General features: G+C 47.9%; 1 protein-coding gene across 9 annotated transcripts in view; it reads right to left on the bottom strand.

Moving 5' to 3' along the window:
- NCOA6 (nuclear receptor coactivator 6) overlaps positions 1-12,187 on the bottom strand; it is a 50,916-nt gene extending 38,729 nt beyond the window's left edge. For 5 of the 9 annotated variants that reach the window (XM_074605778.1, XM_074605777.1, XM_074605780.1 and 2 more), the window contains exons 1-2: positions 12,060-12,186; positions 4,760-4,862 (exon numbers count right to left, since the gene is read on the bottom strand). The gene's annotated coding sequence lies outside the window, so the exon portion shown is untranslated. Of the gene's footprint in view, positions 1-4,759; positions 4,863-12,059 lie in introns of all 9 variants that reach the window. The other 4 variants (XM_074605784.1, XM_074605776.1, XM_074605779.1 and 1 more) reach the window with 1 other exon arrangement.
- Positions 12,188-13,717: the final 1,530 nt, after the last annotated feature.

Here is a 13,717-nt window from a genome sequence, read left to right as displayed (position 1 = left end):
GAGCGAGTCCAGCAAGGGCAACCAAGATGATTATGGGACTGGAGCACCTCCCTTACGAGGAAAGGCTGAGAGAGCTGGGACTCTTTAGCCTGGAGAAGAGAAGGTTGAGGGGGGACCTGATTAATGTTTACAAGTATCTAAAGGGTGGGTTTAAGGCGGACGGAGCCAGGCTCTTTTCAATGGTTCCCAGCGACAGGACAAGGGGCAATGGGCACAAGCTAGAACATAGGAAGTTCCGTTCAAATACACGGAAAAACTTCTTTACAGTGAGGGTGACAGAGCACTGGAACAGGCTGCCCAGGGAGGTTGTGGAGTCCCCTTCTCTGGAGATTTTCAAGACCCGCCTGGATGCAGCCCTGAGGGATGTGCTTTAGGCAATCCTGCTCTAGCAGGGGAGTTGGACTGGATGATCTCTAGAGGTCCCTTCCAACTCTGAAGATTCCGTGATACCACTCCTGAAGGGACACTATTACAAATGAAAAAAACCAAGAACCCAAAATACCCACAGTTTTGGTCAGGTCTCTACACACGCGCTTACTGTGATTTTACAACACAGGATTTCTTTTCTCCCTTGCAACCCCACACCACACTAGGCAGGGCAAATGGCATTAACGAATAATCACCTATTTTACACATAGTTACTCTCTTCACACTGCAGAACCAGGCCTTCATTCTCAAACACGACTCAAATCTCGGATTCAAACAAACCTAATTTTGTCTCACAAGCTCTTCTGCAGTCCTGCAACAGGAAGTAAGCAAAAATGTTTCCCGGTCACCGATCTATTTCCATAGCGCTTTCATAAGTCACTTATTATTACCACAGAAATTTTAAAGATGGGGAATAAAGGCAAAAATTTAATAAACTCATTACCAGATGAACGTGGAGACAATTAAATCTTTCTTTTCCCCCAGAGCCGCTCAGCTCTGTATCCAAATTGGGGGTTTGAGCACCTGACTAAGTCAAACTATTCAGTTGCAAGTCAGAACATGAAAATGATAACTAATAACCATTGTGAAAAGCTGTTTTAATTTGATTTTCACACACAAGTTCTTGGAGAGGGAAGTTCCTTACCAGAGCTGGCTTTACACCAGCCAGGAGAGAATTCCTGCTGCTGCTGCATTCCTACATCAGTCATTACACATACACTGACTTCAGGGAGAAAGGAGCTGGGAGTCCTACACAAATTATCTTTTTAACGACCAAGTAGAGTCATTCTAGGCACCGAATGAGGCAAGCAGCCTGCGAAATATCAGCACTATATTTCGAAGAAAACGACATAGAAAATTATTTATCTGAAAATCTTCAGTAAGTTTTTCGGGGAGAGAGATCTCAGCTCAATATGTCGGCTCTTCTGTGTTGAAAAAGCACAATTGCTCGGAGGGGATGTGGTGTTCCACCTGCAGCAGGAAACACGAGTACTTCTGACAAACCCTGGCACCAAAGAAACAGAAGTTTCTCTGTAAGAACACAAACATTTCAAATCTTTTTTTGAATGGAAGTGTCTGAAGCATCCATCTTCTCTGTGAATGAGCAGAAAACCCCCAGACTGCTTACACCAGGGTTTTAAAGGCTTCATAAAAATGCTGCGGCTTAGACCAGACTCCACCAACCTCACCTCAAAGTGTCAAAATCTGACAGGATTTGTTGAAATTATGACTATTCATGAACATTATTAAAATACAGTTTGCTAAATCATGAAGGACCACAGGCTTTGTTTCATTTGAAAATCACAGGACTGCGGGGAAAGCTTGAATTAAGGAAAAAAAACCAAAACCAAAAACAAACCAGGATTGAGCTTTAAATTTTTCTCTCTGGCTAAGAACATGTAGCTACGGCTCCCTTTGCAATTTTATTTTTTTTTTTCCACATTATGCTCCTCAGGGATCTCTGCTACATCCATCTTCCCCCTCTCCCCCTCAAACACACGCAGCTTAGTCTGCTCCTGTATTCAAGTATCATTTATCTCAAGTATGACAGGAGGAAGTAATGATCTGCGAAATCTTCCTCTTCAGGCAGAGCACAGCACGCCGCCCATCTCCAACCAAATGAATCCCAGCTGCATCCCTCGTCCTAACAAATTCTGTAATCTCCTGGTTATAGGGTTGACTTCCATAAATCACGGGCCAGCAAGTCACCATAATTAGCGTGTACCTTCGCTCAACACTCTTCCACGTAAACACAAAAAGCCTTCAGCATAAGCACAGACAGGTAAAACTCTGCTCATTCAACAATTCCTGTAAAGTAGATGAGCTCCCAGCGGGCTATAGAGTAACTCTGATGAGCAAGAACCACCCCTGAATTGATCTGCATAACCACAGCACGTTTCAGGAACTTCAGCATTCGTGCTCTCATGGCAACACAAAAAGGTCTCCGAATATCATCCCCCCTTCCTGCCCTTGCACCCCTGTTGTTTTAAGAGTTTCCAATTCAGTATTTCCCGTTACACAATTGTTTCTAGAAACTCGGAGCAAGTCCAGTGGCTACCACGTGGCAACCATCTACCCATGAACCTGGGCTGGGAGAGGCTACAGCAGCGTGAAAAGTATGATGCCTGTCTGCTAGAAAGTTATTCAGTATAGTTTAATTATTAAAAATATGTAACTGAAGTAAGAGAGATGGGGATAAATAGCCAGATAACAGACTAATAACGAAAATGCACCTGCAGTATCTCATGGGGGTAGTGGGTGGCAAGGGACAGCCCATGGAGACCAGAGTGTCCAAACTGACAGACACAGGGCACACCCCGGGCTGCTGGAGGCTGCAGCTCCTCGGTACGCTCAGCATACGGATAAAACAATTAACCGACTAAAACGTGCAAGACGGAGACTATCCAGAGGAGGAACTCACGTAGGATACAGCAATGCCGCTAGATCTGGGCTGAAGGACAGCTGGGTCCCACCGCGTGCCACTGGGGACCCAGAAGGCGGTTTGTCACGCCATGCGTTGTACCCCACCGCCAGCCCCGACCGCGAAAGGCAGCCCGCACGCCAAACCCAGCGCTGTGGGACTGGGCAATGCTGAGAGAATCCCGTCCAGTCCCTGGGAGAGATGGGATTAGAGCAAAATCTGCAACAGCTGGTTGTCGCTAACTGGGGAGCAGCTGAACTCTGGAAAGCCGCCAGGCTCTGGAGGGCCAGCACCGCCAGATGGAAGTGCTGGTCTCTGGGGTTAAAAAAAAAAAAAAAAAAAACAAAGAAAGGGAAAAAAAAAAAGCGCTGGTATCTTGGTATCCTCATCCCAAGATCCCCTCAACTGATCCAAACTTAAGGTTATGTCAATTTGTTTCTTAAACAGAAGTTGAAACTTCTTGCGTTGCTGTCTTCTAACCATCGCAGTACACAAAGGGAGGAAACCAAAACAAGGCTTTGTCTAATAACTTGTCCCAGGTTTTCTGCGACACAGGCTATTGATTTACAAGCTGTTTCTACATTTCGGGCAACTCAGAATAAACACTTTCACAACTGATGTCGCACCAGAACATGCAGCCTCTCAAAACAAATATGCAAAGAGCCCAATTAAATAAAAAGTACCAAAACCCTGCTCTATGCCTGAAAAAGTACTCTTCCAAATTACACCAGAGACTGGAAAGGGCAAGAGCAGAAGGAAGGATGGACTGACATCCTTCACTAGCAGATGGCAGAAGTTAGCACCGCGCAGGGTCCTCATCCTCACCCGGACCATTATTGAAAGCTGCACCAGGGAAGAGGAAGAAAAATCAGCCCAGAAATGAGACTACAGTCACGTCCCTTGGGGAATCCAGACCTGAGAGTGAGGAGAAAATGTCTTTAAAAGCAGTAGCAACATAATTTCTGAAGGACACAGAACGCTTCTTGCTTCTGCCTTCATTGAAAAATGCTTTTCAAGCAACTTAATAAGAAAAAAAAAAAAAAAAGAAAATCAGAAAAAAAGCATGTCTTGAAAAATACATTTGAAAGTTTTCTTTTTTCCTTTGTTTTAGGTGCCAGTGAGAAAATACGTAAAGATATTTATTAAGTTTTTCAGGATGGGGACAGAGGAGCTTCAGCATTGTCAGAACACTGTTGAGAAGATGGCTGTCCATCAATACGTAACATGTACACACATCCAACCACACAGGCATGCTTTAAAGTGTACCACCTATAAAAGCCAGAAACTCGCTGATAATAACACTGGTTTTATTGCAAATTCGTTAACAGTGTGTTATCATCCTACAAGTGTTTCAACCGTTTTGTTGCCTAGCATTGTGATCTTGGAGCTTGTTAAATCTGACTAACGAACAAACCTATACACACACAACCATTCTATGATACGAAGATTAAAATGACGTAATTGTTTTTGGCAAAATTACACAAAAAAAAGACTTTTAAACAGATTCTGGACAAGTGTCATATCGTTACACAAGAAGATTAAATAAGGCTAAGAATAGCTGTTATAATACGAAAAAATGCAAAAAAATAAACTTAAACGTGCAGTAAAATTTCCGCTGAAACCACTTAGGTAGGGGTAGTTCCAGTAATTTGGAACTTCAAACTTTAGCATTAAAGAGGGATAACACCACAAAAGCGTCCCAGCTGTCCTCTTTGGGAGGAAGGTCTGAGAACAGCTACAAACCCGATGGCAAATGCCCGTAACCCTCTACGGCAGCCTGAAAAGTCACCTCTGGAGACAGTCCTTCAAACACGTGAACAGGAGAGGCGCGGACCTATTAGTTGGAGAGTTAGGAGGAGAATATAGAGGAACAAGAGCTATTCAAATGCATCATATGCTTATTTTACCTACCAAAACGAATTCCACAACTTCAGTATTTTGTGGCGTGCAACAGGTCTTCAGGTAATTCCAGACTGGCAAACATGGTTAAACAGCAACTCCCAAAAATGTAATCCTGAAAGAAAACCATCACGTTTCATCAGATAGCAAGTCAAAATAACAAAAATACTGCATATAACACAGTGACTACCTTGATTTTTAATATGCAGCTTTGGACCAAATCCGACTCTCTCCTTAGTAATGTAAAAAGCACTTTTTACTATATTCAAATACTAACAGCAAAAACTGAGGATCTAGGAAAATCAACCTTTCGTTAGAAGCAAAAAACTGCATACTCCCTTTGGCTGGAAATAACATTATATTCTTCTAACCAGGGCAAGTTTCATCTAGAATAACGGATTTATTTAAGTCTTAAGATAAACTCTTCCAGTTTAAATTCACCTTCAGAAAAGAGAAACCGGCACAAGGAGGATGCACTTCGGCTCATCCTAAGGAGGCACCTAAACCGGCTCAGGTTAAGCTCGTTCCAGAAACACGTTACGAGCCCACAGGACCACCTCACGTGGACGTGTTTACTGCAGGTGGCCAACAAAGCGAGGGGAATCTATCCTCAGAACCTGTTCCCGTTCACGGCCTCATCAAGCCGCACTCAAACTTCTCAGGGTAATGAAAACGCAGCAGTAAAGCTAATGGCTTCAGAGACAACAGAACACCTCCCCTCGAATCAAGATGATTTATATTAACATCTCCTTGCTGTTTTTCAAGCAGATTTTCTGCTTACATCCCAGCCTGTGCACCAGCGGAGAAGAGGACTACCCAAAACCAAACTGGGGAAGCAGAAGAGGGAAGACGACTCAGAAAGACAAAGCAGAAATCCGCTATCTTCTACCCAGGTGACAAAGTAAAATCTCTTTAAAAGCCTTAGTATTGTGCCACAGCCTTTGCACTTCTGCCAGCCCACCAACTCACAGGGACGGAGAGTACTCACGTTAAATCAGATCATATATGCTCTGCAGCACTTTTAATAGTCATCTAACACTTTTCAATCACTGGCATCTTCTTGCATTTCTAAATAAGGGTTGTAATTCAAGCAGCAGCACAGTGCCAAGCAGGAGACCTGAGTGGCTACAAGGTAAGCAGTAACTCCGCTGTTTCCAGCTATACGCAAACCTGCCTCAGTCCCAGGACCCGACACCAAGCTGACAAGCAAAACCAAAATCCAGAGTAAGAAATTTTAACATTGTTTATCAAGCGTAAGCCAAAACTAAAAAAGCTTTCCATGTTCTATAGCAGATACTGCATTAGTTCTAGTTTTTCCCTCTTTTCATGAAAGGATGCTCCCCTGAGTATTTGAGACAGCCTAAAATTAAGTCATGTAAACAAACTGGCTGGTTATCTAAACAGCCGTGCCAAGAGTTCACGTGAAAGGACAGTCCTCACTCGCCCAGTAAAAGCTGTTTTTAAGAAGGCCTCAAAACCAATGGAGTCAGCACCCATTCAAACCCGCCGGGCCTCGGCAGGGCAGGGCTCTTGGCTAACGGTGGTGAACCGAAGGGGAAATCATCTGAACTCCTTGGTGCAAGGAACTGAGAGGCTTTTTGTTCCTCCAACTCTCCCTCACCACAGGTCTGCGGACACCCAGCTCCTCCAGAGACGAGAGGACCGGGAAAGACGGGCTCCAGAGTAAGAAACTGAGCATGGTCAGCCTGAGCTACGGGAAGAGGAGCAATCAATTGCTGCTGCCTCCATTCCCGTTGTACGCGTGAGACGATACCAAATTTGGTTAAGGAAAATAACTAATCAACCTTGGCTCATTAACTCCAACTTTCATTACAATAAGTTATCCAATAGAGAGCCTGGAAATGCCTAGAGACTGAACGTGTAGCTTAGCAAGGAATCCATAGAAACAGCCCCGTGAAAAGCGTTCCATCTAGAGAAAGAGTTTTGTTTAGAGCTTACGGTTTCCCAAATGTCAAGAAAACAAAACACATCAGTCTACAGGAAGGCAGGCTTCATTCACTCATTCTGATATGGAACTACTCACCGCTGTTCATACCGCTCTGCTGCACTCCCATAGCCCTCAAGCGTGAAACTCCTAAACCCAAGTGTTTCTGACAAGGAGAAAATTACAGCTTGTTATACGGCATATGGCCTTCTGCAGGGATATCTTGATGTATTTCAATAGCAGCTGTGTTATCAGTGTGTTAAAGTTTCATAAAGTTTGTTGAAACCCCACAACTAATGCCAAGCTGCAACGGACACGGCTCAACTGAGCCATTAATTTTTATTTCAACAGAATTTGAGGGATGAGATCATCAGGGCTGCTTTATGATAACTCCAGAATGAGTTTTAACTGCAGGTAAGTTAGCCACGGAGAAGTTCCCACTTTTGGTAGCTGAGATACCAACACAAGGCGCTGCCAATCTTCTCCCTAAGTCACAAGTTATCTCGGAATCAGCAATTTTCTCGGAAGCTGCCATCTACACAGTGTAATATTTGATCAGTCAATTACCATTAGCTGAACTATTAATTTCACACATTAAGGATATTTCCATTTGGAAGAAATACACCACAGCCCGTAACAGACGAATACTGTAACAGAGCTTTGCAGTATGTAACTTTTCACAAAGATCCATCGATGCAACCAGCAAACAAGTAAAATGAGATGCTATTTAAAATCAGATGCACCTTGACAAGAAACTATATTTTATCTTGCTTTCCAAAGGCTATGAAAAAACTCCTTTTCAAGTAGCAATCTATTAATTGCTTGTGTTGCGACAAGCTTTTTACTTAAAGTTGAATTTAACCGCTACCAGACCTTTCTGGGCTGACATGCCCCACAAGGACTCCTTTATCACCAAATTCTCACTGAGCTTCTTAAGTGTCGATATAACCAGTGCAGGTATTCTTGTGATTACCTGTCCTGAACTAAGGTCTCCCTGAAAACCGCACCTCTTGCTTACTGCAACATTCTTCCTTCTTGCATGTAATACAAGTCGAGGAAATTTCACTAAGTTTTTAAAATTCTGAAATGTTATAAAGCATGAAGAAAAGATTTAAGCTAAAACAATAATAAAGACACTATTCTACCTGACCAAAAAATATCTTCGTATAACAGAGGCAGGTACAGCTTCTGTTAAAATCAAGATTGTTCTGAGAGTTTCCTGTTCGTATAAAAGCTCACAGGATATTTTGTGCTACTCTGGGCTTTTGGAAAAACCAAATTTCAAAAGCGTTATTTATTGTCGCTATTAAGAACCACGTAATCACTGGTCAGCCTTGCACCTTCTGGTAAAACTAGGGCACAACACAACCAGACAGCAATGCCTTCTTGCAGGGATGGGAAAAGCCCCCCCCAAATCCCTTAGAAGGAACACTGTCCCCTGCTGCAACCAAAAGCTGAGACACTATTTCTTGTCCAGTATTATTCTTAACTGAGCCTCACTAAAAAATAAAACAGCATTTTTGCCTTGGGAGGTTCAGCTCCTCCAGCCGCAATCCCAGGGGCGCAACTGCTCCCTGCTCGCCTCTGCTGGGAGAGACCCATAAGAACTGCCACTATGAGCCTCCTGTCTCATCTCTCACCTGCTTCCCACTCACCGCCGGAAAAAACCAGGGCGTTAGAGATGCCAAAACTTCCAGCTTACCAGGAAGCAAGGCAGAAATAATTCTTCGCCTTTTCCTTGCCTCACGCAGGGAGGAGGGAGGCTGGCGAGAGCGTGCCTGCACACATGCACACAGAACACGGCGGCTCACATCTCGTTCAGTCAAAGTACTGCCCAGGAACCACGATGAGAAATGTAACCTCATACCAGCTGCGCAGTCTTGGTTAAGTCATTTGATTTTTTAAAGAGTAAAAATAAAAATGAAGGCATAGGGCATGGAGAATTTAATAGCATGCATCTGTTGGTAGGAATAACTAGATCATTCCCTTCCATACATCAAATCTAAGCAGGCTCCCACATATCCAACTCAGTATAAGCAACTTCCAGTCCCAAATTATCGCTTTACATGAAGACAAATGAATTAGACAAGGCATCATTCATCTCCTGTACTATTCAATTTTCATACAAATCCGATTCAGGCCCCGGCGCAGGGCTATGCTTCAAGACTACTCATTCCAGCGGGAGAAGCGGGCAATGTTCCTCCTGGTTCCAAAAAGATGACAGCTCTCAGGAGCGGAGGAGTCCCCTGCGCGCCCCCCCCTCCACCCCAGCTCCCAGACCAGCTACACTGCGACATGCACTGGTCACCTTTCTTTTTTCACAAAGACATAAAGAAGGGCTATTTTCTGTGACACAACCTCAAGGCCGCAATATATACATGATAGAATTCACTTCTGTTTCTATTTTTAATGACAATAGCAGTTTTTGATGTGCTACTCAGGGCGCAGGTGGGGTGCTGTTAATAGCATCAGCTAATGCCAGGGGACACACTGAATGGAAAGTGACCCCCAATGGACTGAGAAAAATCCCAGGCTCCTGGACCTCAGGAAAACTTCCACTGTATCCCTCTGTGTAATCCAAAGTGTAGATGAAATTTCAACTCCAGCAGCATCACTGAAAAGACTTTTTTTCTTCCTTCTAGTTAGTCAGGACACTAGAAAATCTTGAGTTTCATACACTGTCTAGAGACAAACCTTCAGCTATTGATGTGTCCAAACTAAGGAGCGCATGGACTATGTATCTGAGATGCTCAGTTATCTGCAATGGGCAGTTCGGGCTGAAGAACATCACTGATCCCCTCGGGAGGGGACAGCAGAGCATGTGGCGGTGTCAAGACAAAATACAAAATATCCATGGCTTCAGTAAAGCGAAGGTGAGTTGGTCATCCAGCCAGCAGATGGAAAATCGCTCACCTGGAGTTGGACAATGCATCTTCCCTGCCTCGTGTCCGTGTCACCTAGGATGATTTCTCCTTCCGCTTCTGCCCCTTAACTTTTCCCAACCCTTTGTGTTGTCTCCCATTACTTCTGCTCCAGCCCAGCCTAAGGAACAAGTCGACACTTGGACCCGGTTTTTGCAACACATGGGGTTAAGTCTCGCTGTTCAATGGTCTCCACGTTCTGCTCACTGTATTCACTCCATGCCACAGTGGTTGTGTTTCTCAATAGCGACCACATGATTTTGAAACGGACACCACCATCACGCCTTCTGCCCTTCAGAGGTACACTAGTGACCTACAAAATTTCAATATTCCCAACGCAATCAAACTGTTACAGCCACGTTAACTCTTCGATATCTTCAGTGGCAAGCTCTCTGCCACTGCAAAGCTATTGAATTCGGTATGTCTGTGTAACTCAGTTGTAACTCCAGGTTCCACCCAAAAGAATCAACATGGTATTAGAAAATAAAAATACACTGTAAATCTGCTTAATGGTTTAGTTATCAGTTTGAAATATTTAACATCTACTACAAAGGCATGCAATCTGTGACAGCATCATAAACTGAAACAGAAGAAAGAGTGGCACCCCGATTGTTCGGTCGAATTTACCTCTACATCCCTGTATTTTCAAGTATTTAAGCCACTAAAAAAAAGAAAGTACTAACACTTAGTTTAGAGAAGCATGGGGGGGGGTGTGCGGATTTCTCAGGTTTCCCCACACACAATTGTTTTTTATTTTAAGGAAACAGCTATTTTTTTACCAGAATAGTGTAAAATTACTGCATTGGTTGGAAACCTGTTGTAAACAACTCCTGCCTGCAAGTCCTATAGAAGAACAGGTTTTCCGGACAGAATGGCTGGAGAGCGCTGGGAGTTCTTCCAGCCCAAATCCAAAGCCTAATGGAATATCCTTCTGTAGGTTTAAAATATTAAGAAATGTCATTTCTCGATAGAAGATCAGGTCTGTGTGCAGCCTCCCCCTGTTTTGATTTTCTTTTTTCTCTCAGGAGAGTGAGGACAGTGTTACTGTGAAAAACGTCCCGGCAAAGCCGGCCACCTTCCAAAGGAAGCTGCAAGGCTCAGTGAACATTTGAAGAGCGTATGAATTTCTCGCAAACACCTGATGCCTTGCTGCAGGTAGTGCATTTAGTCTGGCAGACCTGGCCATTTTGGATACATGTCTTGAGACCTTTGTTTCCCTCTCTCTCTTCTGTGTACAGAAGCTGGGAATGCTTGCTGTAACTGGAAAAGAGCTGCTAAATCCAAGACTTGCGGTTATTACACATGGTGACCTTCTTTGAAAACGCCAGATTTGTTCTCTGTCGCTGTTTTCTCCTACATGAAAAACTGAAAGATGCTTTAGCTACATAAAGAACGAGCCAGAAAGACTACAGTGCACGGTAATTATAAAGACCAACAAGAGGCACTGTCTTTCCTCGAATAAAACTGGAATGAGAAAGGTTTTACTATATTTTTCAGTTTGGGGAATGAGCACAAGCGTGAGTGTCCGGAAGCTGAGGGGTCGTGAAGAGACAAAGCTCATAAAGCTCCAATTTGGGACCAGCCTTCAGAGCCGACAGAAGAGCTCTCTGCTTCCCATGCCCCAAAGAAGTCGGAGGGAATCGGAACCCGGAGTTTTCTGAGACCTTTTGAGAGTAGATGAAATTCGGAGAAAGGGAGAAATCCAGCCGAAGGGATAAGTTAAGAAGCCCTTCTCTATTCTAAAGAGTTACCGAGGAATTCAAACAAAAGCTCGGGTTCAACGAAACGTCAGCGCATCCTCGCTGACATCTCACAAAGACGTCAACGCCCGCGGGAGCTCGGGGCCGGGGAACCGGGATCAGAAGCGGCCTCCCGGGCGGCGGAGCGGCTCCGGGGCTGACAGCACCCGCCCGCCCGGGGCCCGCCTCACGGCCCCCTCCCCGGGGAGCACCGGCCCCCCCGGCGCGGCCCAGCGCTCGCTCTCCCGCCGGGGGCTCAGCCTCGGGCCGCCCCCCGGGGCTGAGCTCAGGCTTTGACCGGCTACGGCGAACGGCTGCGATCGGAGCGGCGGGAGGAACGGGGCCGGCTCCGTCCCGGCGGGGCAGGCAGAAGGCCGCACCCGAGCGGGCTCACCCGGCGCCGGCGCCCAGGCCGCGGCTCCCCGCAGAACGCCGAGAAGCCCTGCGGGGCCCGGTGCCCCGCCGCCTGCGCGGCCCGGCCCGGCGGGGCGTTCCGCCGCCGGCGGGCCGGGCCCATGCACCGCTTCGCGCCCCGCCAGGCCCCACCGCCCCTTCCCGCCGCGCCACGGGCCCGGCCTGCTCCGCTCCCGGCCCGGCCCCGGCCCCGACCCCGCTTCCGCCCCGCCACCCCTGTCACGCCCGCCGCTGCGTCCCCGCGCCCCCGCGGGCGGCGGAGAGGCCCTGCCGAGGGCCCGCCCCGCCCTCACCTGGCGCTGCCGCCGCTGGTGGCGGCCGCGGTGGCGCCGCCGCCGCCGCCGCCTCCTCCTCCTCCTCCGCCGCCGCCGCCGCCGCCGCCGCGCCCGCGCCGCGAGCGCGCGCAGGAGGGCGGGGGCCGCCGGGGCGGGCGGGGGCGCGCGCGGGTCCGGCGGGGGCGGGGTGGGCGGGGGGGGGTCGCGCGCGGCGCGGGGACGCCCAGGACAGGCAGCGCGGCCGCTCCACCTCCCGCCGCCGCCGCCCCACGTGACCCGGCCCGCCCCGCGCGCGCCTGCGCCCGAGCGCGCGGAGCCGGCGGGGAAGGGGGGGGAGGTGAGGGCGCGGAGCCGGTACGTGGGCGGGCGGAGCGCGGCGGGACCCCCCGGGCACCGGCACCAACACAACCCCCCCCGCCCCCGGGGGACCCCGCTCGGCTCCTCCGCCCTCCCTGGCTGCGGGGGAGCGGCCGCCTCCCCGGGGGTTCCCGCACACTCACCCCGCCCCCCCGCCCCCCTACCGCGGGCCGTGGGAGCCTCCGTGGCGGGGGGAGCGCGGCCGGGGGGGGGTCGGGGGCTGCCGGGGCATCGCCTCGCGTGGGGCCGGCGGCGAGCGTGCCTGCTGGACCGGAACAAAACGTGTTTCCTGACAAGGTTTAAGAAAAAAAAGATGATAATTAAGGCCTTTATAGAAAATTACGAGGAAACAAGGTTTTTCATTCAGAAATATTTTAATTCAGAGGAGCTTTTCACCTGAAGATTTTGGGCTTTATAAATATCGATGGATGTTATTTAGTCTCGCTGCTGGGGAGATGGGAAGGAAGCCGGGGAGTGGTGTGATAGGGACTGGGCAATGCTGAATTTTAATTAAAAGCCTGATGCTTTTTAATATTAAAAGCTAACGAGCAGGCCCGCGCTCCCCGGCGGGTCATGGTCGCTCCCCAGCACCTGGGGGCTTCGCAGCGGAGTCCCGCGGAGCGGCCGCAGGGACACCCAGCCCTCCGGTGTGCCCCTTCCCGCAGACCTTAACCATCAGAATAACTCTTATCCCGCAAACCTTATCTGTGAGAAATGAGAAATTGATATAAAAAGGCAGCGGCGCCGCAGAAACGTGATTTTGCTCCTGCCGGCTGTTGCTTGCAGCAGAAAGCTCCGACCCGGCGGCGGTAAAGGAAAGAAACACGTGGCAATTACTATTTCAGGCTAGTGAAATAATCAAAACTCCTTTGTGGGGAAAAATAAAGACTTTGCTCCGGCAAGAATGAGTCTGATTAACATTAGTGACTGGAGTAGAGGGGTGGGGGTGCCGGGGGGCTGCAGGGCCGAGCCCTCCCTGACCCCCCTGACGCTGGGTGCGCGCGGATGGCTGCGGGATAAACGACAGGAAAAGAGGAAAACGGCTTTTTATTTTGCAAAACCTCTTTAAAATGCGGTTAAATCCCACATCTCATCCGATGCTATAGCTTGCGACACAGACAAATCTCCTTTTTTAAATGGAGATATAAATGCATTCCATTAAAAAAAGACCAAAACAAAACAAAACAATGACCATCGTGGTTAGTATGTGCCTTATGTTAATAATTATTGGTGGTGCATGGAGTGCTGCGAGCAGAGCGCTCGTTTCCTTCGTGTTTGCAGCTCCACAGCTCCCTGCCGGCAGCTGGCCATTAATTCCT

The sequence above is a fragment of the Larus michahellis genome, chromosome 12 (genome assembly GCF_964199755.1).
Source record: "Larus michahellis chromosome 12, bLarMic1.1, whole genome shotgun sequence".
NCBI lineage: Eukaryota > Metazoa > Chordata > Aves > Charadriiformes > Laridae > Larus > Larus michahellis.
Note: the sequence above shows the minus strand (reverse complement) of the source record. Positions and strands in the feature narration are given on the sequence as shown.